Source organism: Theropithecus gelada, chromosome 19 (assembly GCF_003255815.1).
Source record: "Theropithecus gelada isolate Dixy chromosome 19, Tgel_1.0, whole genome shotgun sequence".
Lineage (NCBI taxonomy): Eukaryota > Metazoa > Chordata > Mammalia > Primates > Cercopithecidae > Theropithecus > Theropithecus gelada.
The window spans coordinates 42,168,837-42,191,383 of record NC_037687.1 but is presented as its reverse complement, the minus strand read 5'-3'; the positions used below and the strand labels follow the sequence as shown (position 1 = coordinate 42,191,383).

Sequence of the window (22,547 nt, the reverse complement as noted above, 5' to 3'; positions counted from 1 at the left end):
TAGCCTCCCCAGTAGCTGGGATTCCAGGTGCCTACCACCACACTCGGATAAGTTTTGTATTTTTAGTAGAGACAAGTTTTCACCATGTTGGCCAGGCTGGTCTTGAACTCCTGACCTCAGGTGATCCTCCCACCTTGGCCTCCCAAAGTGCTGGGATGACAGATGTGAGCTACTGCATCTGACCTCATCTCTGCAAAAAATTTTTAAATTAGCCAGGCCTGGTGATGTGCACCTATACTTCCAGCTACTCAGGAGGCTGAGGTGAGAGGGTCACTTGAGCCTAGGCACTCCCACACCTTGAGTCCCGGAGATCAAGGCTACAGTGAGCTATGATCACACCGCCTGTCTCTTTAAAAAAAAAAAAAAAAAAGACTGGAAGTATGGCGAGCATCTTTCATCTGTCCATCTGTGAAACATTTCTTCACCTACCCTGTGTGCCAGGCTCCATGCTTGACACTGACAGTATAAAGTTGAGTAAGACACTGGTTCTCAAAGGCCCACAGCAGTGCTGTCCAGTAGAAATATAATGTGGGGCCGAGCGCGGTAATCCCAGCACTTTGGGAGGCTGAGGCAGGCAGGTTACTTGAGTTCAGTTCGAGACCAGCCTGGCCAACATGGTGAAACCCCATCTCTACTTAAATACAAAAATTATCCGGGTGTGGTGGCATGTGCCTGTTATCCCAGCTACTTGGGAGACTGAGTCAGAGAATCACTTGAACCCTGGAGGTGACGGTTGCAGTGAACTGAGATTGTGCCACTGCACTCCAGCCTGGGCAACAGAGCAAGACTCCTTCTCCAAAAAAAAAAAAAAGAAAGAAAGAAAGAAATATAATGTGGGCCACTGATGAGGCTCATATATGTAATTAAAATTTTTTTAGTAGCCATATTTTAAAAAGTAAAAGGAAGGAGGAAAGTAATTTTAATAATGTATTTTATTTCATCTAAAACATAATTTCAATGTGTAATCAATATAGAAATTATTAGTGACCTATTTTACATCCTTTTTTTCACATTAAGCCTTTGACATACAATATGTATTTTACACTTTCAGCACATCTCAGTTTGTACCAGCCATGTTTCAAGCGTTTGGTGGCTACATGTGGCTAATGGCTACCACGTCGGACAGCACGGGCCAAGGGTATGAGATTCACGTGTAAATCAAAGGCGGTAGTTCACTGACAGATCAGACACGCCACCCCTGTTTTATCTTGGTGGAGAAGGGCAGATGTATGATGAAAAGCAGGTTTATCACAAGCAATTATAGCTAACCAAATAGCTACTGTCCATCAAACTTGCTGTATGTGCCTGGCACTGTGCTTTGTGTTGGTGGGTGTTACCTGTGTTTGGAGGTGCCAGGGACTATGATTATTCCCATTTCACAGTTGAGGAAGCTGAGATAAGGCAACGAGAGGTCACTTGCTGAAAGTTGGGAAGTGGCAGAGGCAGCATTTGAGCTCAGGTACAGAGTGTATACTTTTAAACCTGTTTTATATGCTGCATTGGAGGGTGTTTAAGGGGGATAGAGTCTGAGTTTTGAGCAATGAAAACCATAGGAGGGACTTGTTGCACAAAATCGATTCTCAGGCTGGTGGTAGAAGATCATACCTGTAATCCAACATTTTGGGAGGCCCAGGAAGGAGGATCGCTTAAGCCCAGGAGTTTGAGACCAGCCTGGGCAACAAAGCAAGACTCCATCTCTACAAAAAATTAAAAAATTAGTTGGGTGTGGTGGCATGTGCCTGTGGTCCCAGCTACATGGACGGCTAAGGTGGGAGGATTGCTTTAGGCCAGGAGGTCAAGGCTGCAGTGAGCCGTGATTGTGCCACTGCACTCCAGCCTGGGTGACAGGGCAAGACCCTTGCTCAGTAAAAAAAAAGAAGTCCCAAATTTTCAGCGTTGATCTCTAGGTTTACGTTGGTGCTGGGGTACTGGTTTGAGAACTAAATGATTGAGAGGTCCACTCCTTAAATTGGAAGGAACCTGGTTGGCTGGAACCTGGAACCTTACCTCCCAGGAAAGAGGGATTTTGGGGAGTTGGGAGGGGTGTGGGCAGGGAGACTGAGGAAGGCAATGAAAGGTCTTGGCCTGTTTGAAAGCTCATTTCTTTTTTTTTTTTTGAGACGGAGTCTCGCTCTGTCGTCAGGCTGGAGTGCAGTGGCGCCATCTCAGCTCACTGCGACCTCCGCCTCCCAGGTTCAAGTGATTCTCCTGCCTTAGCTTCCCGAGTAGCTGGGACTACGGGTGTGTACCACCACACCCAGCTAATATTTGTATTTTTAGTAGAGATGGGGTTTCACCATGTTGGCCAGGATGGTATTGATCTCTTGGCCTCATGATCCACTTGCCTTGGCCTCCCGAAGTGCTAGGATTACAGGCGTGAGCCAGTGCACCTGGCCTGAAAGCTCATTTCTAAACTGCTGCTTTGGGGCCAGGCATGGTGACTCATGCCTATAATCCCAGCACTTTGGGAGGATGAGGAGGGAGGATCACCTGAGGTCAGGAGTTCAAGACCAGACTGGTCAACATGGTGAAACCCCATCTCTACTAAAAATAGAAAAAAAATTAGCTAGGTATGTGGTGGGTACCTGGAATCCCCGCTACTTGGGAGGCTGAGGCAGGAGAATCAATTTAACCCAGGAGGCAGAGGTTGCAGTGAGCCAAGATTGTACCGCTACACTCCAGCCTGGGCGACAGAGTGAGACTCAGTCTCAAAATAAATAAATAAATAAACAAACTGCTGCTTTGGAGGTGAAGCCTTTCGTGTGGCTGACTCTGGCCCTCATTGCTGTGTATTCAGGTGGGTGCTGTGGGCTCTGGTGGAAGCAACAGCAGAGCTTAGTGTGTGAGTGCATCTTACCCTTGCTGTGCTCCAAAGACATTGCCAGTGGCTGGGGTGCAGGGAAGGGACATCACAGTGGTTTCCTCTGTTAACTCTATGAGGGTCGTGGTTCTAGACTTTTTGTTGGTCTCAGGTGCAGGATGAATCCTGGCCTCCTACCCAAACAGGGCAGGTGCTGGAGATTCTCAGCTGGTTCCTTTTCCCAGGTGGTGCTCACCACACTTATCTCCAGCTGCTGGACAGTGCCTGGCATGTCAGAGATGCTCGGTAAGTCTCTGTTGAATTAATGATACGAGCCAGCATTCACTGAGCTCTTACTATGTAGGAGGCACTATTCTGAGTGCTTCTCAGATAATACCTCATTGAATCCTTAGAACCACTCCTTGGGGTAGGTACTGTTGTTTTTCCCATGTCTCATCAGGGGAAACTGAGTTACAGAGAAGTTCAAGTCACAGAGCTGGTGAGTCTCAAATTCAGGATTCCTGTGCAAGACACTGGCTGCAGAGTCTAGGCTCTTAAACACTCACTGTGTGGTCTTTCCGTGAACGGACAGACGAACAGATGGGGCAGACAAGCAGGACCATTCTCACTAGTTCCAGCCTCCCCACTCCATATGTGGTTTCTGAGCCCCTGTGTTGGGGTGGGGGCCGCAACAGTTCCCAGGCCCCTTTGGGCCCTGAGGCTTTTTTTTTTGAGACGGAGTTTCATTCTTGTTGCCCAAGCTGGAGTGCAATGGCGCGATCTCAGCTCACCGCAACCTCTGCCTCCCAGATTCAAGCAATTCTCCTGCCTCAGCCTCCCGAGTAGCTGGGATTAGAGGCATGTGCCACCACGCCCAGCTAATTTGGTATTTTTAGTAGAGACAGGATTTCTCCATGTTGGTCAGGCTGGTCTCGAACTCACGACCTCAGTTGATCCGCCTGCCTTGGCCTCCCAAAGTGCTGGGATTATAGGCAAGAGTCACTGCGCCCGGCTGGGCCCTGAGGCTTTAATACCCCTCTGGCCAGTGCTTCTTGGTTTGTAATTTTTTTTTTTGGAGACAGGGTCTCACTCTGTTACTCAGGCTGGAGTATAGTGGCACGATCATAGCTCCCTGCAGTCTCTACCTCCTGCGCTCAAGCGATCCCCCCGTCTCAGCCTTCTGAGTAGTTGGGACTACAGGTATGCGCAACCATGCCCAGCTAATTTTTACTTTTTTTTGTAGAGATGGGATCTCTCTATGTTGCCCAGGCTGGTCTTGAACTCTTGGACTCAAGTGATCTTCCCTTTTTCCTCCCAAAATGTTGGGATTACAGGCATGAGCCCACCATACCTAACCTAAAAAGTCCCTATCTGTAAGATGCTCATGCTGAAATATCTAGGATTAAACTGTTAAGCTGTCTAGGATTTCCTTCAAAATAATACAGACAGGCGGAGAGAGCAGGGGCTCAAGTGTGCATGGGTGAATAAGAGATAAAATAAGATTGCCCGGGATTGGAACTATTGAAGCCGGACAGTGAGGGTTTATTATACTCTTTTTTTGCCTTGATGTGTTTGAAATGTATCCTCATGAAAAATTAAAAACAAGTACAACAAATTTCACCCAGCATTTGTGTATTTCAAGCTCAAGTGTACATACGGGGGAATTCCCTGCCTCTGCTCAGTCCACTTATATAATACAAATGTTTGCTTTTTTTTCCTCTATTATATCAGCCAATACTTGGCCCAATGCTTTGGAAGCCCCTTTGATAAAGCCATGTGTGGCAGCAGTGGGAACACCCGGCCAGGCCTCAGCAGCCCCGGCTTCTCTGAGCAGCAAACACCGTGGCACCGGCCTTCGAGTCGGTTTACTGAGGTCCCTCTTCCCTGAGATCTGTTTCCCACTAGCACCTGCCTGTGGGGCCCCTCCCACATTTTTTCCAAGGACTTGTTTCAACAAAAAGCCTCAGACCCTCCCCTCATGAGAGATGTACACAGATCTGCTGACACCCGGCCTTCGTCTGGTGGGTCTTTGTTGAGGCCCCACACGAACCGGAATCCAGTCTTTGGTGTGCCCACAACATCGCGGCAGGAGGCAGGAAACATGCCCCTTTCAGTTCTGACTCTGGACAAAAGAAGAAAAGGGGCAAGATGCAGCTTGTGACAGTGCCTGGGACCTGATGGTATTTCTCATCAAGCTAGCAGCTAGGCCTTTACGGCCGGCGTGCGCTCCCCGCTCCCATCACTGCGTTTGTGCCTTGGGGGTCTGGAACAACAGCACATGAGTATGTGGTGAAATTCTTATGTGGAGGTGGCAGGAAAAGAGGGGAGCGTTTGGGGGCTTCTCCTGATGGTGTGCTGCCTGGTGGGTAGAGATGGTTGATGGGCACAGGAGCGCTGGTTGGTCGGATCCTGCCAGTGCTGGCACTGTTTGTTGCATCTGATGGTGAGCCCTCTTCTCTGGTGCCCTGTTCTCTGTGCTGTGCTGTTGGTTTGCAGGGAGGAAGACAGGGGAAGTCCTGCACCCCCTCTAGCTTCCATAAACTTCCACCCCCAGCACCATCTTCATCTCTGTCCTTTCTTTTTCTTTCTTTTTTTTTTTCTTGAGACAAGGTCTTGCTCTTTTTTTTTCACCCAGCCTGAAGTGTAATGGCACGATCACAACTCACCGCAGCCTCAGACTCCTGGGCTCAAGTGATCCTCCCACCTCAGCCTCCCAGGAAGCTGGGACCACAGGCACATGCCACCACTCCTGGATAATTTTTTAATATTTTTGTAGAAACAGGCTCTTTCTATGTTGTCGTAGCTGGTCTCGAACTCCTGGCCTCAAGCAGTCCTCCTGCCTCAGCCTCCCAAAGTGCTGGGATCACAGGCATGATCCACCAAGCCTGGCCTCTTTTTCTTTCCAAGGCACTTTTTGCAGTTCTTTCAGTAGAGAGGCTTTCAGGTGAGTCTAATGTGGAGGGAATGTTGGGAGCTCTGTCTTCAGTATAGGTGGCTTGATTTGTGTATATTTCCCAGTGTGGACTGCATGTTGGATCTAAGGGCAGCAAACCCCAAATGCTGATGCCATGAATCTGACTTTTTTTTTTTTTTTTGAGATGGAGTTTTGCGTTTTGCCCAGGCTGGAGTGAACTGGTACGAGCTCAGCTCACTGCAACCTCGGCCCCCCAGGTTCAAGCAATTCTCCTGCCTCAGCCTCCCTAGTAGCTGCGATTATAGGTGCCCGCCACCACGCCTGGCTAATTTTTGTAATTTGTTTTAGTACAGACGGGGTTTAGCCATGTTGACCAGGCTGGTCTCAAACTCCTGACCTCAGGAGATCCACCTACCTCAGCTTCCCAAAGTGCTAGGATTACAGGTGTAAGTCACAGAGCCTGGCCTTGATTTTTATTTTATTTTATTTTATTTTGAGACAGAGTCTAACTCTGTCGCCCAGGCTGGAGTGCAGTGGTGCGATCTCGGCTCACTGCAATATCCGTCTCCTGGGTTCAAGTGATTCTGCTGCCTCAGCCTCCTGAGTAGCTGGGACCACAGGCACGTGCCACCACGCCCGGCTAATTTTTTGTATTTTTAGTAGAGATAGGGTTTCACCTTGTTAGCCAGGATGGTCTCGATCTCCTGACCTTGTGATCCACCCACCTCGGCCTCCCAGAGTGCTGGGATTACAGGCCTGAGCCACTGAGCCCGGCCTTGATTTTTAAACTTATCAAGTCCTCAGTGAGGGGAGCATTGTTCTAGATACCAGGGTGCAGCCATGAGCAAAACAGACAAGAGTTCTCACCCTTCTGGGACTCACCTGAAGTGGAAGAGTCAGTCAACAAACAAGATAAAGGAGTAAAACATGCACCATGTCAGCTGGTGATAAGCGCGAGGCGGCAGAAATTAAACAGGGAAAGGGCCTAGGAAGCAGTCCTGCATGGCTTCACAACGGGGCTATGTTCTGAGAAATGTGTTGTTAGGCTGTTTTATTGTGTGAACCTCATGGAGTGTACTTGCTGCGAACCTACATGGCACAGCCGCCTCCACACCTAGGCGCTATGGGGTAGGCTGTCGCTCCTAGGCCACAAACCTACATGCACGTGACTGCCCTGAATTCTGTGGGCAGTTGTAACACAATGGCAAATATTTGTGTAGCTAAACGTAGAAAAGGTACAGTAAAAATATGGTATAAAAGATTTTTTAAAAGATGCACCTGTACAGGGCACTTAACCGTGGATGGAGCTTGCAGGACTGGAAGTTGCTCCGGGTGAGTCAGTGAGTGAGTGGTGAGTGAATGGGAAGGCTGGGACAGGACTGTACACCACTGTAGACTTAACGGACACTGTACATTTAGGCTACACTAAATTTATTTTACAAAATGTTTCCTCAATAATCAATTAACCGTAGCTTACTGTAACTTGTTTACTTTGTAAACTTTTAAATTTCTTAACTGTTTGGGTTTTTTTTTTTTCTTTTTTTTTGAGACAGAGTCTCGCTCTGTTACCCAGGCTGGAGTGCAGTGACATAATCTCAGCTCACTGCAAGCTCCACCTCCCGGGTTCAAGCAATTCTTCTGCCTCAGCCTCCCCAGTAGCTGGGATTACAGGCACCCACCAACTGTAATCTGTTTGTCGTCGTTGTTTTTTTTTTGTATTTTTAGTAGAGACGGGGTTTCGCCATGTTGGCCAGGCTGGTCTCGAACTCCTGCCCTCTGGTGATCTGCCTGCCTCGGCCTCCCAAAGCGCTGGGCATGAGCCACCGTGCCCTGCCTTGACTCTGTGGTAATACCACTTAGCTTAAAACACACCTTATTCAGTTGTAGAAAAATATTTTCTTTATATCCTTATTCTGTAAGCTTTTTTCTATTTTTAAATTTAAAATGTTCTACTTTTATTTTTTTGATTTCTGAGCTGCTTTTAGTAAAAACTAAGACACAAACACATGAGCCTACGCCTCCCCAGGATCATTAGTATCACGGTTCCTCCTCCATCTCTTGTCCCACTGGAAGGTCTTTGGGGGCAGTAACACACGTGAAGCTGTCACTTCCTATGATAGCAATGCCTTCTTCTGGAATAACTCCTGAAGGGCCTGCCTGAGGCTGTTTTACAGCTTTTTTTTTTTGTATATAAGTAGAAGGAGCACGCTCTAAAATAACAATAAAAAGTATATATACAGCCCGGCCAACATGGCGAAACCCCATCTCTACTAAAAATACAAAAATTAGCCCGGCATAGTGACAGGAGCCTGTAATCCCAGCTGCTCGGGAGGCTGAGACAGGAGAATAGCTTGAACCCGGGAGGCAGAGGTTGCAGTGAGCTGAGATTGCGCCACTATACTCCAGCCTGGGCGACAGGGCTAGACTCTGTCTCAAAAAAAAAAAAAAAAAAAAAAGTATATATAGTAAATATGTAAACCAGTAACATAGTCATTTATTATCCTTATCAAGTGTTATGTACTGTACACGGGCCGGGCGTGGTGGCTCACGCCTGTCATCCCAGCACTTTCGGAGCCTGAGGTGGGCGGATCACCTAAGGTCAGGAATTCTAGACCAGCCTGGCCAACATGGTGAAACCCTGTCTCCACTAAAAATACAAAAACTTAGCTGGGCGACGTGACTTGCACCTGTAATCTGAGCTACTTGGGAGGCTGAGGTAGGGGAATTGCTTGAACCCAGGAGGCAGAGGTTGCAGCCTCGGCAATAGAGTAACACTGTGTCTCAAAAAAAAAAAGTATTATGAACTGTACATGATTGTATATGTTACCTTGTCTTTTACATGACTGGAACCACAGTAGGTTTGTTTACACCAACATCACGACAAACAGGTGAGTAATGCATGACGTTCAGACCTCCCTGTGGCTGCAATGTTACTAGGCAAGAGGAATTTTTCAGCTCCATTGTCGTCTTATGTGACCACCCTTGTAAATGTGGTCCATCGTTGACTGAAACAGTGTTATGCAACACATGACTGCATTAAGGTGGAGGGTGTTGAAATTTTGGGAAGGGTGGCCAGACCTGAAGGAGGTGAGGGAGTGGGAACAGCCAGTGCAAAGGCCCTGAGGCGAGGGGCCTGGTAAGATTGAGGCCCACATGGCTGGAGCAGAGTGAGCGGGGGAGAGTCGGAGGAATGAGGGTAGAGAGGAGGTATTTGCAGATCTCTTAGGGACTTGCACAGGTTTGTCTTTTCTCTGATTGAGAAGGTAAGATTTTTCAGGGTTGATTACATTTTTTTTTTTTTTGAGACAGAGTCTCACTCTGTTGCCAGGCTGGAGTACAATGGCCCAATCTCAGCTCGCTGCAATCTGCGCCTCCCAGGTTCAAGTGATTCTCCTGCCCCAACCTCCTAAGTAGCTGGGATTACAGGCGCGCACCACCACGCCCAGCTAATTTTTGTATTTTTAGTAGAGACGGGGTTTCACCATGATGGCCAGGCTGGTCTCAAACTCTTGACCTCGTGATTCACCTGCCTTGGCCTCCCAAAGTGCTGGGATTATAGGCCTGAGCCACTGCGCCCGGCCGATTTATTACATTTTTGAAAAGTCTGACTAGTGACCACACGTATATGGAACCAAAGCAACAAAAATAGGGCACCCAGTTCCCTTCCCAAGAGGCCACCGCCATTCCAGTTTCCTGCTGGCGACCAGTTCCTTGACATTATCTGAGGGAGTTTCCTGTCTTGTATTAGGTCGAACTGCCTGACAGTTGTGCTTTTGTGGGTCAAGAATGGTTGAATATTGGCAATTTTATGAGGTTCAGCCTCATAAAATGAGGCTCTCAGGAACATGAGGAATTTGGCCAAGGCTTTCCTGCCGTAAAGAGTTGGTAGTCCTCCCCCAGTTCCTCCTGCATCTCACCGTCCTCTTTCAGTGACAGGCCCAACAGTGCCTGTGACACCAGGGCGTGAAAACCCCTGCCCCAACTTGTAGCGTCAAACCGGGGCTTGCTATTAAGCCCAACAAGAGGCTGCCCCTTCCCACGGGGACCTCACCTGGCTTATGATGGTAGTCACTTTGCCTTTCTGCATCTTGGTACCACCAGTTTTGAAAGCACAGCTCCCAGAGGGAGGGGCACCCGCAGACTCTTGCTGGATGTTTGGTGTGGCTCACGTGGTGGGGATGCTCTCTGGAACTCGTGGGCATTCTGGATCAGTCACCAAGCACAGTAGCTGGCAGAGCACCCCGCTTGAGGTGTCTGTGGGAATCTGTGCTGGGACCAGGTGGCTCAGGCTTGGGGAGGAGGCCTGAGGAGCCGCGCACCTCCCTGTAGCGATGGGAGATTTGCAAGTCGTTGTGGAACCCTAGGGCACTCGTCTTGGTCCTGTGGGAGCGGGTGGGGGTGAAATAACCTTAAAGGAGATACGGTGCCAACTTTGGAAGAGCTCAGTCGGGAAGTTGTGCCAGTTGGTAAGCCTTTGGCTGCAAGCGGTAATAATAGCATCAGCAGCAACAACTGCAGCAGCAAGTAGGCAATGTATGTAGCGTCTGCTGCATGCAAGACTGTGCCAGGCCCTTCACATGAAGCCACTCCTTTAAGCCTCCCGACAGCCCTGGAAGATACTATTCTCCCTTTGCAGATGAGGCAACTAAATTTGAATAACTTGTTCAAGGTCAGGCAGCTAGAAAAAGGTGGTGACGTGATTTTTTTATTTTTTTCGATTCAGAGAATACATGTGCAGGTTTGTTACATGAGTATATTGTGTGATGCTGAGGTTTGGGGTACAGATCCTGTCACTCAAATAGTGAACAGAGTACCCAATAGGTAGATTTTCTTTTCCTTTTCTTTTGAGATGGAGTCTCGCTCTGTCGCCCAGGGTGGAGTGCAGTGGCGCAATCTCAGCTCAGTGCAACCTCCGCCTCCCAGGTTCAAGCAATTCTCCCTGCCTCAGCCTCCCGAGTATCTGGGACTACAGGTGCCACCCCCTCCCCCCTCCGCCCCACCATGCCTAGCTAATTTTTGTTTGTATTTTTTAGTAGAGATGGGGTTTCACCTTGTTGGCCAGGCTGGTTTTGAACTCCTGACCTCAGGTGATCAGCACTTGGCCTCCCAAAGTGCTGGGATTACAGGCGTGAGCCACCGCGCCCGGCCGGCAGATTTTCAACCCTTGCCCCGTTCCTTCTTGGCTTTTGGAATTTTCAGTGTCTATTGTTCTTGTGTGTGTGTGTGTGTGTGTGCGCGCGCGTGTGTGTGTGCGTGTGTGTGTGTGTATACCCAATGTTTAGCTCCCACTTAGAAGTAAGAACATGGAGTGTGTGTGTGGGTGTGTACCCCATGTTTAGCTCCCACTTAGAAGTAAGAACATGGGCTGTGTGTGTGTACCCAATGTTTAGCTCCCACTTAGAAGTAAGAACATGGAGTGTGTGTGGGGGGGTGGGTGTGGGTGTGTACCCAATGTTTAACCCCCACTTAGAAGTCAGAACATGGGCTGTGTGTGTGTATACCCAATGTTTGACTCCCACTTAGAAGTAAGAACATGAAGTGTGTGTGTGTGTCTGTGTGTACCCAATGTTTAGCCCCCACTTAGAAGTAAGAACATGGGGTGTGTGTTTGTGTACCCAATGTTTAGCTCCCACTTAGAAGTAAGAACGTGGGATATTTGGTTTTCTGTTTCTGCATTCATTCACTTAGGATATTGGCCTCTAGCTACAGCCATGTTGCTGCGATAGACACGATTCCATTCTCGTTTAATGGCTGTGTAGTATTCCATGGTATAGATATACCACATTGTCTTTATCCAGTCCACCGTCGACGGGCCTCTGGGTTGATTCCATGGCTTTGTGGGTGGATTCACATGCTATTGTGAATAGCGCTGCGATGAACATACGAGCGCAGGTGTTGTTTGGTAGAACCGTTCCTTTTCCTTTGGGTAGATACCCAGTAATGGGATTGCTGGGTCGAATGGTAATTCTATTTTTAATTTTTTGAGGAATCTTCAAAAGCCACTGCTTTCCCCAGTGGCTGAGCTAATTTACATTCCCACCAACAGTGTATCAGCATGGTGACGTGATTTGGATTCAGGCAGACTGACTCCAGAGCTGTATCTTAACTCCAAAGCTCTGTGTGCTACTGCAGTGGTTTTCAAACCCCAGCAAGACCAGGCGCGGTGGCTCACATCTGTAATCCCAACACTTTGGGAAGCCAAGGCAGGTGGATCATTTGAGGCCAGGAGTTTGAGGCCAGCCTGAGCAGCATGGTGAAACTCCATCTCTACTAAAAATATAAAAATTAGCCGGGTGTGGTGGCACACACCTGTGGTCCCAGCTATTCAAGGGGGTGAGGCGGGAGAATCGCTTGAACCTGGGAGGCGGAGGTTGCAGTGAGCCAAGATTGCGCCACTGCACTCCAGCCTGGGCAACAGAATGAGTGAGACTCCGTCACAAAAAAAAAACAAAAAACCCTAGCAAGGATCAGAATCCCCAGAGGGCTAGGTAAAACAGAGATTGCTGGGCCCCACCTGATTCTGTAAGTTCCTGATTCTGTAAGTTCCTGATTCTGTAAGTCTAGATTGAGAATTTGCATTTTTGGTGACACTGGTGCCCTTAGTCCAGGAAGCACGTTTTGAGAACCACCAGCTACTGTAATAGGAAGCCCGAATGAAATTGGCCTGAAATAACGAGATTTGTGATCTCATATAACAAGCCTGTAGGTAGGCAGCACAGGATTTGACTAAGCAGTTCCCCAATGCCTGCAGGGATCCCATTCCTCTCCTTCAAGCCACCCTGCCATCCATGGTGTGTCTCCTGGGTCCCTAGACTCCCTGCGTGGCCACAAGATGACTGCCAGGGCTCCAGTTGGCACACACTGACAGGGCCACATCCAGCAGCAGAAAGAGGGCATCTCTCACTCGCTGTGTATCTCTTTAAGAGTGAGGAAACCTTTCATTGATTCCCTGCCTCCCAGATTTCCCTCATATCTCATTGGCCAGCATTGTGATACCTGACCCTGCCCCAAGAAACCAGTCAAGGGCCAATTAGGATTGACCCTCTGGGGCTGGGGGCTGGGGCCTGGGGCCTGGGGCCAGCGGCCAGCCTCTCCTGAAGTAGGTAGCACAGGGAGGAGAGTGGCTACAGGAATAAAATCAGAGTACCATTTAGGAAAGGACTGGGAAAGGGGGAGGGATATTGGGTAGGCAGACAATTGGATTTGCTGCAGAAATAAGTGGAACAGAGTGAAAACATAATGTCCATGCATTTTTGTCATCGTGCTTACCAACTTTGTTTTGTAATTACCTGAATCAGGACTTACCTTTTGTTCTCTAATCATGCCCAGCTTTGAAACTGTGTGCACAGAGTCCCTGTACCATAAGAACTCTGAATCTTATTGGAATACCAAGTATTTTGTCTGACAATTCAGGGAAACCTGAGTTGAGTGATGAGGCAGCAGTCTGAAGGTTAGAGTGCGCGGTCTTTTTTTTTTTTTTTTTTTTGAGACGGAGTCTCTGTCGCTCTGGCTGGAGTGCAGTGGCCAGATCTCAGCTCACTGCAAGCTCCGCCTCCTGGGTTCACGCCATTCTCCTGCCTCAGCCTCCCGAGTAGCTGGGACTACAGGCGCCCGCCACCTCGCCCGGCTAGTTTTTTGTATTTTTTAGTAGAGATGGGGTTTCACCGTGTTAGCCAGGATGGTCTCGATCTCCTGACCTCGTGATCCCCCCATCTCAGCCTCCAAAAGTGCTAGGATTACAGGCTTGAGCCACCGCGCCCGGCCGAGTGCGCGGTCTTTGAGAGCACTCACTCTGCTCAGAAGCACCTGGGTCTCACTCCTTTCTCTGCTCCTGAATCCCTCCCCCCTCCTCCTTCCCCTCCATGCAAAGACTGAGTTTCCGCCTCTGAGGGTCGTCCTTGGATGAAAGGAGAGGATGCCTGTCAAGTGCTTACCCCCAGGGGCCAGCATACGGTAAGTGCCTAAGAATGTGGCCTCTGCTATTAACATATTAAATGTGACTTTTTATGTTTGTATGTATTTGTTGTTTTTAAAGACAGTCTTGTTCTGTCACCCACGCTAGAGTGCAGTGGTGTGATCATGGCTCACTGCAGCCTCAACCTCCTGGGCTCAAGCAATCCTCCCGCCTCAGCCTCCCATGTAGCTGGGACCACAGGTGCATGCCACCATGCCTGGCTAATTTTTTAATCTTTCATAGAGACGAGGTCTCACTTTGTTGTTCAGGCTGGTCTTGAACTCCTGGCTTCAAGTGATCCTCCCTCCTTGGCCTCCCGAAGTGCTGGGATTACAGGTGTGAGCCACTGTGCCCAGCATAAATGTGACTTGTAATAAATATATAGTTTGATGATCCTGCCCCCCCTCATCAAAAAAGAAAAAGAAAAAGAAAAAGAAAAACATCTGTGAAGAGTGACCATCCCTTTTGCAGACTGAAATTTCCTGAGGATACCTGTTGATACTGCTCGTGGCCACATTGTAAAGCCATTGCCCTTTGAGACTGCAAAAGGCTGAGAAATGCAGTGTGGATTCTGAGCCAGACTGCTGAGTGCAAGTTCTGGATCCATCTTGGGCTCCTTGTTTTACTTTGGGCAAGCCACTTAGCCTTGCATGTCTTAGTTTCCGTATCTGTAAGGTGGAGCTGGTAACGGTACTGTCCTCCTAGGTTGTTGGGAGGATTCGAATACATCAAAGCACGTGACATGCTTAGACCACTACAGCATCTGACCCAAAGCAGCGCTCAGTACAAGATATATCAGCTAATCTTTGAATATTCGGTGCCAGTTCATTCAGAGGGGACTATAAGCTCCCTGTGGGCAGGGTTTATGTGGTTTTTGTTTACTACTGTGTCCCAGTGCCTGACTCAGAATAGACATTCTGTTTATATTTGTGTGTGTGGATGAAAAGAAGCATGGTAAGAGCCTTTCTTAATTTCTTTTCCTTCAGCTGCCTGGAATTTAAACTCTGGCCATGAGCTGATTAGTCGGTATTGTGAAGGAATAAAGTGGACCTGTTTGACTCTGAGGGCAGCATGTGATAAGTGCAGCTGATAGTTGTTGAGCGTTTTTGTGAGCCACAAGCACAGTGCCCACCATAAAGATCTCACTTGGCCAGGCACAGTGGCTCATGCCTGTAATCCCAGCACTTTGGGAGGCCAAGGAGGGAGGATCGCTTGAAGCCAGGAGTTCAGGACCAGCCTGGACAACACAGTGAGACCCTTGTCTCTACAAAAATAATAATAAAGCTCTCACTGACTCCTCATCCCATTTCATAGATGAGGAAACTGAGGCCCAGTGGGAGCACCTGCTTCTCCTTGCAAGAGGAGATCTAAAGTACTGGTTAAGGCTAGGCACGGTGGCTCATGCCTGTAATCCCAGCACTTTGGGAGACCAAGGCAGGTGGATCACCTGAGGTTAGGAGTTCAAGACCAGCGTGGCCAACATGGTGAAACCCTGTCTTTACTAAAAATACAAAAAAAAAAAAGTAGCTGGGTGTGGTGGCGCACGCCTGCAATCCCAGCTATTTGGGAGGCTGAGGCGGGAGAATTGCTTGAATCCAGAAGGCGGCGGAGGTTGCAGTGAGCCGAGATTGCATCACTGCACTCCATCCAGCCTGGGTGACCGAGCCAAACTCTGTCTCAAAATAAAATAAAATAAATAAATAAATAAATAAAGTAGTGATTAAAAACTGGAACCTTGGAGCCACTCTACTTGGGTTAGATCCCCACCCCAGCACTTTCTTCCTGTGTGACCTCTAGCCTGTGACTTGTTCGTTCAACTTCTCATCTGTAAAATAAGAATGCTGGTAGTTTCTCCTTAGAGGGTCGCTGTGAGGGTTAGAAGAGAGAATTCATATGCAGTGCTTAGAACAGCCCCTTGTGCAGTGAGCATTCCTGTTGTGGTTGTTGTTATTAGCCAGCCGAAGCTGTTCGGTTGTGCTTCCAAAGCTGGCTGGAAGAGTCCAGCGACCGCGTTTAATCATTAAGCTGCATTGCCTCTGCGAGCTAGCGCCTCCTCTGCACGGGCCAAGGAGCCCGCCTTTGGATTGTACGGTTCTGAATGAAGCATCCAGGCGCAAGCTTAGGGCAGGGGATGGTGTGGGCACAAGTCCAGCCCTGGCTCGGTCAGTGAACAGGTGGCTGTGCCTGAATCCGAGGTAACAGGCGAGCCGCCTTTGTTACCTTTGAGCTTTCTCTCAAGTCCATTCAGACTCCTCAGACCACGTGTCTGATGAGTAAGGAGGCCTTTTCTTTCCCTCCCCCAGAGGGACTGTTGGCAAAACAGCTTTCTTTGGGAACGCGCCTGTTCACGACGGACCAGCCATCTCCTGGGGAACTCCGGTGGCTGGCGTGTTCCTGCGGCTGTTGAATAAGTCGCTGTTAGGAGCTGGCACGGCAGGTTCCCGTTTCCGCATTCCAGACACCCACAGCGGGCTGGGGGCGGGCACCACCGAGGTGGGCCTGGAGAGCCGAGGCAGGTGGCCTCGCCCTGGGAGGACCCGGGACAGGAGGAGCCCACCTGGGGCTCCCCTGACAGCCACCTGCCCACTTTGTGATGAGAGCCGTGTTCGGAGAGTCTTTCAGGTGAGCGATGTTCGTTAAATGTGGCAGTGACTTGCCAAGAAAGTTAATCATGTTTCTTCCTCTCCGGAGTTAGACAGTTGTGTTTTTTTTTGGTTTTCTTTTTTTCCCCCCTTTTCTCCCTGAAATGTTTACCTGTCTGCTCCTAACTGTGAAGAAAGAGTGGGCCGGGTGTTGAGGGACTGAGAAAAATGGAGGACATTTCTCCCGAGAGAAGGAATCGGTGACTCTTTCAGTGAGCTGAGCTCCTGCTGGATGCAGACTTCTGTGCCGGGGCTGGGGGCGATCCCAGCCTGGTGTAGACGAGCTCCGTGGTCTCGCCTGAGTCCCCTTTCCTCTCTGGGCCTCAGTTTCCTCTTCTTGTGAAACGGGAACTAGCAGCAGTGCCCAGTGAGTCATCTATGTAAAGTGCTTTAAGCCTGGGCACTGAGTGGTGCTCAAGTGTCCCCACCCCAACCCCAGGCCCCCATTTTCCCTGTGTGACCTTATCTGTGACCTCTCAGCTGCTTGCTTGCTGTACCCCAGCTACACTGGCCTCCCGCTGTCCTCCCTCAGAGACTTTGCCCTGGCTGTTCCCTCTGCCTGGAACACTTCCCCTAGAATCCCCAGTGCCGCCTCCCTCCTTCCCTCCCTCTTTCAAGTCTCTGTTCTGATGTCACCTTCTCCATGAGGCCTCTCTCCTTATTAAATTGCACCTTCTCCCTCACCCTCACCCTTACTCTTTACTTTATTTTTCTTCGTAGCATTTATTTCCACTCAGCGTGTTTTGTCTATGCTCTGCTTCCCAGCTCTAGGCTCCATAGAAGCACAGGCACTTTTGTGTCCATCCTTGTAGAACCGTTCCTGGCACATGGTAGATGCGGGCTAAATTATGATATGAATGAATTTTTATCAGGTGCAACATGGTCCAAGGATGGGTGGCCAGCCTCGTTTGGGGTTTGAGGAGGGTATCAGCTTTTCCAGGAACCTGTGGCTGCGGGTGAGGAGGCATGCGCAGATGCCTCCCTCTGGTCACCCAGCAGCTCCCTGGCACCTGCCTGCAGCATCCAGCCCTCTGGCTTCTTGTCCCACAACCCCTGCAGTTTGTGCAGCCCAGGCCTGGTAGTGACTCCTCCGGGCAGCCTGGGTGCCTGTGGCATGGAACAGGAAAGCTTGGCCTAGTAAGTGGAGAGGATGTCAGGTTCATTTAGGTGGAGAAGGCTGTGTGGAAGACACCACCCATATACACACATCCCATATTTATCTCCAGCTCCTGCTTGCTGTTCCTGCACGGGGAGGCCAGGGAATGCCTGGGAAGTAGCAATTAACCAGCCAGGCACAGTTGAGCCATCTCCCCTGCTTTAATGGGCAATAATTCTTGCTCTGGGGATGAACAAGTTTTAATTAAATGGTGAGCTCGAAGAATCTGACCGTGTAATAGCTGACACATCCTCATCTGTTTTCTAGCTCCTGGTGTCAGCAATTGATTCTGTAAAAATATCCTGGGCAGGGCTTCCCTGAGCTCCGTGGAGTGAGGTCAGTGGCCCTCTTGGATTTCTCCCAGCATGAGGCACCAGGGGACCGAGGTGCTGATGGACTTCATGCTGCTGTAGCATACATCATCACACGTCAGGACCTGCTGCTATTTTAAGAATGTGCAGAGCAGGAGGGAAGCTCTTCTACAACATTTAACATGTATGTCCCTTGAGCTCCCAGTGCGGGAGTTTGGGGTTGAGTTGGGGACCCTCCTATTACACTTATTTCATGTAATACCTGAGCCCCAACACTGTGGGCACACTACTTCTCTGGGCCACACGTTCCTTATCTGGAAAATGGGGATAATTAATAGATGATTAAACGAGAAGTCAAAGTGAGATCAGGTGACTCAGCACTGTGTCTGGTGCATAGATAGCACCCAGCAAATTAGATTTTAAAAAGATAATTCTTTATATGAATTATTTTCAAGCCCCTTTTTAATATTCACGGTCTGTCCCTTTTTTGTGCCACCCCCCACTCCACCCCTATGTCAGCATCCTCTCGCAATCCTTCACCCATGGTAACAATCAAGGACTGTATGTATCTTTCCACATTCTTCTCCTTGGTTATATAATCCTATAGGAGATAATATTACACTTATTTTCTTGCATTTTGCTCTTCTCACATAGCAAGCAGTGCCATGTGGAAATGCCTCTGAGTCCTTGTGTAGTGCTCAGATTTGTTCTTTTTAGTGGCTACATAACACACAGTGGTGTGGATGCAACATAATTGATTTGGCCAAGACATCACTGATGGGCATTCCCTTTGCTTCTAGAGTTTTTTCTCCCCTAAATTATTATTTTTATTGATAGCCTTCTTTAATTAGATTGCAGGCGTCTAACCTGTTTGGCCACCTTGTTAAGCTCTAGGCCGTTGAGAATGAATATGAAATAACAGTAGTATAATGATGCCTCTCATCCAGATAGAAGATGTATTTTTGGAGGGTTCTTACCAGGTCCAGCACTGTGTTGAACCAAAAAGCAATTTAAATGCTTTTTCATTTTTAGGATAATTAATAGATTCATCACACTTAGCCAGATTAGTTGTGTTTAATGTACTTATTATGAAATAAGAGTGAAAGGGCGGTTCATGTTTTTTCATATTAACAGTCTTGGTTGGAAATCAGAATGTGCAAGAGATTTTTGTTGGAATTTGTGATCGATTGTGTGTTTCTTTTTCAGGAGGCACTTTAGTTAGGGACTGTGCTTGTCTTCAGGAAACTTGTACAGTGTTGTACCCATATAGAGGTTTGTTCTAGTTATCTATTGCTGCACCACAAACCACCCCCAAACTTAAGGCCTTAAAATGACAGCAGTTTCTTATTTCTTGTGAACCTGCAGTTGACTGGGGCTTAGCAGGATGGTTCTTCTGCTTGTCTTGCTTGGGGTCTGTTATGTGGCTACAGTCAGAGGGTGGATGGGGCTGGAACATTCAAAATTGCTTTACTGAAATGGCACCTTGGGAATGACTGGGTCCATTTCTGCCCATAGTCTTGGGACCTCTCCTTTCATGTGGCCTGGCCAGCCTGTAGCTGGACTTATAACACGGCAGCCAAGGGCTTTGTGAGCCTTCTTAAGGCATAGATTTAGAACTGACCCCACATCACTTCTACTTCATTCTGTTAGTTAATGTGAGTTGAAGAGTCAGCCCAGATTCAGTATGGGAGGAATATCACAAAACAAGTTCCAGGAGATGTGGTCCACTGGGGGCATCTTTCTATCCAGGCTACCACAGGGTTCATTTTCTCAAGTAAGAAGTACAGAGCTCAGCAGGCTAAGGTGGTGCTCACCCTCTCTCTGCTGCTCCACGTTCCTCCTTATCTGTGTCACCATCCCTAGCCTCTTATTCATAAAATGGTTGCTCCACCTCCAGCCTGATATCCTTGTGATGGGCAGGCAGAAGCAGGGCTCTAAGGAAAGGAGACAGCACCTGTATCAGGAAACCAAAGCCTTCCCTGAAATCCTTAGCAGACTTCTGCTTGTGATTGTTTGGCTAGAACTTTGTGACATGGCCACTCCTTGCTGCAAGGACATCTGCAGTTTTTCAGTTGGGCTTATTGCCACCCTGAGCAAAGGGTCAATAAGGAAGAAGATGGAGAGTGGACATGTTGGGCACGTACCTGCCAATGCTCTATCCAGACAGCCGCAGAAGTGGTGGGTAAACGGAGTCAGCATACATTCATTTATCAACTGTTTAGTAAATTCCTGGCAAGGGCAGGGCACTGAGCTTCTCCCAAAGACTAAGAGTGTGCAGGATTTTTTGCAGACCTTGACCAGATCATTGCTGAGCTCACCTCTCTCATATCAGTGTTTGAAGTTAGTCTAATGATAAGAATAGTAGCCAGTCTCTTTAAGGGCTTACCTTGTGTAGAGGAACTGTTATGAATACTTTTCATAAGCCAACTCAGTGAATCTTCACAGTGGCCCTATGAAGTGGGCACTGCTATCACCCCCTCTTCTCAGAGGCAGAAACAGAGGCACAGAGAAGTTCAGTAGCTTGCCATATTTCCTCTGACGAGGGCATGGTGGAGTTGAGATGCAGTCTCTCCTGGTCTGGCTCTGGAGGCGTGTACTGAACCATTTGACTATACTGCTTTGGTTAATTACAGGAAACATTTCTTGTTGAAATGAATATGTAATTGACAGCAGAATAAAACATGAAACAAAAACCACTTACTACTCCATCCTCTCCACTCCTACTTCCTGCCTCATTGGTCTCATCTGTCAGTAACCTAGTAGAGATTCTTCCTCACCTCTTTCTAAATGCATTAATTTTTAAAATCTGTTTAGAGTCTGGGTCTCACTGTGACGCTTAGGCTGGAATAGAATGGTTGTTTGGCTAATTTTTTTCATTTATTTGTAGAGATGGGATCCTGCTATGTTGCCCAGACTGGTTTCAGACTCCTGGGCTCAAGTGATCCTCCTGCCTTGGCCTCCCAAAGCATTGGCAGTACAGGCATAAGCCAACATACCTAGCCTGTATTCACTTTTTAAAGATGGCCTTTGGACACACAGAATTGGATTAATCATAATGCGTGGTGCATGATACACTGGCATTTTTGGTCTGTGAAATAATATTTGTCTATCGTAATGAACAGCCATTAGCCCACTGTTTGCCCAAGAACTTGAATATTACTAGTAACTTACATGTACCTATGTGGTACTTCCCATTCACTTTCTTGCCTGCTCTCAGAAGTGACTACCATCTTGAATTTTTTGTTTATTATTCTTTGTCTTTAAAAGAATGATTTTTGAACTTTATCAGAATATGGCTGAGTGTGGTGGCTCGTGCATGTAATCCCAGCACTTTGGGAGGCAGAGGCAGCAGGATTTCTTGAGCCAAGGAGTTTGAGACCAGCCTGGGCAACATGGCGAGACCTCATCTCTACAAAAAATTTTTAAAAATTAGCCGGGTGTGGTGGCATGCACTTGTGGTCCCAGCTACTTGGGGGGCTTAGGAGGAAGGATTGCTTGAGCTCAGGAGGTTGAGGCTGCAATGAGTCTTGTTCGTGCCACTGCACTGTAGCCGAGGTGACAGAGTGAAACCCTGTCTCAAAAAAATAAAAATAAAATAAAAAAGGCTGGGCGCGGTGGCTCACGCCTGTAATCCTAGCACTTTGGGAGGCCGAAGCGGGTGGATCACGAGGTTAAGAGATTGAGACCATCTGGCCAACATGATGAAACCCCATCTCTATTAAAAATACAAAAAAATTAGCTGGGCGTGGTGGTGTGCACCTGTAGTCCCAGCTACTCAGGAGGCTGAGGCAGGAGAATCGCTTGAACGCAGGAGGTGGAGGTTGCACTGAGCTGAGATCATGCCACTGCACTCCAGCCTGGGTGACAGAGTGAGACTCCACCTCAAAAAAAGAAAGATATACTGTACATAGTCTTCTGAGACTTGCATTTTTCACCTAATATTGTGATTCTGACATTGATTTAGACTGGTACTGCTGTGACTCATGCATTTTTATTTACTGCCATGTGAGTATTCCACTGGCTGGATATACCACATTTTTGTTTTAGGCATTTTCATGCCAATGGACATTTTGTTTTCAGATATTTTGCTGTTCACAGGCTGCTGTGAATGTTGTTACACTTACTTCCTGGTGCACATGGACAGGCATTTCTTTTAGGTATGTACTGGACGTGAGATTTCTGGATTGTAGGTTGTGATCATCTTTAACTTTGCCAGATATTACTGAGCTGCTTGTTAAACATCCCACCAAGGATGAGTTTCTTTTATTCAGTGTCCTTGTCACATTTGATTTTGTAAAGCTTTTTTACTTTTGCCAGCCTAATGGATAGGAAATGAAATCTTGTTGTGGTTAATTTACCCCTGAAGACTAGTAAGGCAGAATATCTTTTCATTCATGTTTCTCCTTCTGGATATTGCTTGCTCATCAATTCTGCTTCTTTTTCTTTTTCTTTTTCTTTTTTTAGATGGAATTTTACTCTTGTTGCCCAGGCTGGAGTGCAGTAGTGCGATTTTGGCTCACCACAACCTGCACCTGCTGGGTTCAAGCAATTCTCCTGCCTCAGCCTCATGAGTAGTTGGGATTACAGGTACCTGCCACCACACCCAGCTAATTTTTGTATTTTTAGTAGAGATAGGATTTCATCATGTTGGTCAGGCTGGTCTCAAACTCCTGAGCACAGGTGATCCGCCTGCCTCAGCCTTCCACAGTTCTGGGATTACAGGCGTGAGCCACAGTGCCTGGCCACTTTCGCTTTTTTCCTATTGAATTG

General features: G+C 48.0%; 1 protein-coding gene across 2 annotated transcripts in view; it reads left to right on the top strand.

The window, feature by feature from the left end:
• Positions 1–22,547, top strand: part of SIPA1L3 (signal induced proliferation associated 1 like 3) — a 308,788-nt gene that overhangs the window by 8,815 nt on the left and 277,426 nt on the right. Inside the window, exon 1 of one of the 2 annotated variants that reach the window (XM_025368228.1) lies at positions 15,945–16,290. The exons of the other annotated variant lie outside the window; for it this stretch is intronic. The gene's annotated coding sequence lies outside the window, so the exon portion shown is untranslated. Of the gene's footprint in view, positions 1–15,944; positions 16,291–22,547 lie in introns of those variants that run through there. 2 annotated transcript variants of the gene reach the window in all.